This window comes from Macadamia integrifolia, chromosome 7 (assembly GCF_013358625.1).
Source record: "Macadamia integrifolia cultivar HAES 741 chromosome 7, SCU_Mint_v3, whole genome shotgun sequence".
NCBI classification, from domain to species: Eukaryota; Viridiplantae; Streptophyta; class Magnoliopsida; order Proteales; family Proteaceae; genus Macadamia; species Macadamia integrifolia.
In genome coordinates, this window is record NC_056563.1 from 573,287 (window position 1) to 575,174 (window position 1,888).

General features: G+C 35.9%; 1 long non-coding RNA gene across 1 annotated transcript; it reads left to right on the forward strand.

Annotated features, from left to right (window-relative positions):
- Window positions 1-254: 254 nt before the first annotated feature.
- LOC122083399 lies at window positions 255-875 on the forward strand. The gene is made up of 2 exons (XR_006141650.1): window positions 255-389; window positions 605-875. It is a non-coding gene; the product is annotated as an uncharacterized LOC122083399 (long non-coding RNA).
- Window positions 876-1,888: the final 1,013 nt, after the last annotated feature.

Consider the following 1,888-nt stretch of genomic DNA (forward strand, 5'->3'; position numbering starts at 1 on the left):
ATTTAACATCATTTCCCTTCCTTTGTCAGTCAAATCTGAAGGATTTTTTTTTTTGGTAAGGAAATCTGAAGGATTTCATATCAAAGCAGTCAATCAGGTAATGGTATGCACTGGTAGACTTTCCCTTCCGAAAGCTATTCACACCTTGAAGGATCTGATTTTTCCTATCAAGGAAGAGAATAAACAATATAGGAAAGTTAAAATAGTTTTCCTAATAAAGACTCCCTTTACTATTCCAGCAACTTGAGAGAGATCTAGTCCTCCTATATAATAACAGCCCAACAGTTTACATTCTCCTACAGCAATCCCCAAAAATTAAGAAATGGAGAAAGCAAGTTCACTAAAATTCAGTTGCTTAGTGGTTCTGTTGGTTTTGGTCATGGCAACAGGTTAGTTCCACTTCTCCTCTCTCTCTCTCTCTCTCTCTCTCTCTCTCTCTCTCTCTCTCTCTCTCTCTCTCTCTCTCTCTCTCTATAGTATTTTCTTTATTTTTCTTTTTTATGTTTGGACTCTAGTTTTTATTTCTTTTCTATGAATTCTTGTAGCCGATCTCATTTAGTTGAGATAAAACTTAATTTATTGTTGTTCATTATTGTACATGCAGGAGGAGACATGCCTTGGTCGATAGTGCGTGGGGTGGAAGCACAACGCCCATGCCGAACCATAAAAGACTGTGGACACAGTGCCCCTGGGGATTATTGCTTTGATGTTAAATGCCTTGACCACTTTTGTATATGCGATGATTAACAAAGAAATAATGCCGCATTAGTCTCATCATTATCATTATGTATGCTTCTTTCATAATAAGACTGATTAATCCTTTAATTGGAAGAGATTAAAAGGTCAATTATTAGTAAAACATGGTTATTGTTTTATTGTTGTCTCTTGATTTTAGCTAGTAATGCTTTCCATAACTAAATACAAAGTAAGGATATGTTTTGCGTTTGTGTCGTATGAGCAAGGTTTTAAAGTTTGGGATCGGTTTCTAAAAAAAAAAAAAAGATCGGCCTTGTGTCGTTAGGGATTGGACTGGATCGAACGGAATTACTCTTGTTTAAAGAAAAAAATCATGCCTTACCAGTGGATTGGTATTAGGTCAGTAAATTAAGGATCAGGATCTGTTTTTCAATAACTATCCGATCCAGCTGATCTTGACCAATGTGATTCAATTTTTGAAATTATGAGAGAGAGAGGCCCACGGGTGTCCACCAGTTGGTTTTGATTCTGTCTCACGAACATGGTTCAAGGAATCGGTATCAGATTGAGAGAATCAACTAGATCAGTATCGAATCTTGGGAAATTCTATATTGGTGGATCAGTACATGGTACAGATCAAGAGTAAAAAGGTAAAAAAAAAATTAAATGAAAATCACGGGTTAAAAAGTGGCTGATCTAATATGATTCTACTTGATTTGCTTTATAAAAGGAAGATAATAATGAACTTCTACGAAATAGTTTCACGGGATTCAATGAATTGTCTCGATTGTGGGCATGGATTTAGTTCTTGGTATCGGTCTTTGCCGATACTGATCCGGATTGGTATCAGAGAGGATTGGTAGGTATTCGGTCACTTTTGCCCCTTGCTTTTTAAAAAAGTACGTTTTTTTAACCCCTAAAACGATACTGGTAACTGATCTGGATTGGTCAAGGATCAGGGATCGTTCTTAGCCAATATCGACACGATACGATCGATACGACCGATACAATACCGATACGTGAAACCATGATTGTGGGATATCATTGAGAAATTAGAATTAGTGTTATAAAAAGTTTTTCTACGATCCATGTAGTATAAAATGAGTTAATCATCCACTTTGGTATCTTATTGAACAAAAGCCAATGATATTATTCCTCCATTAATCAAGAATTTTGATTTTTGAGAAGTATC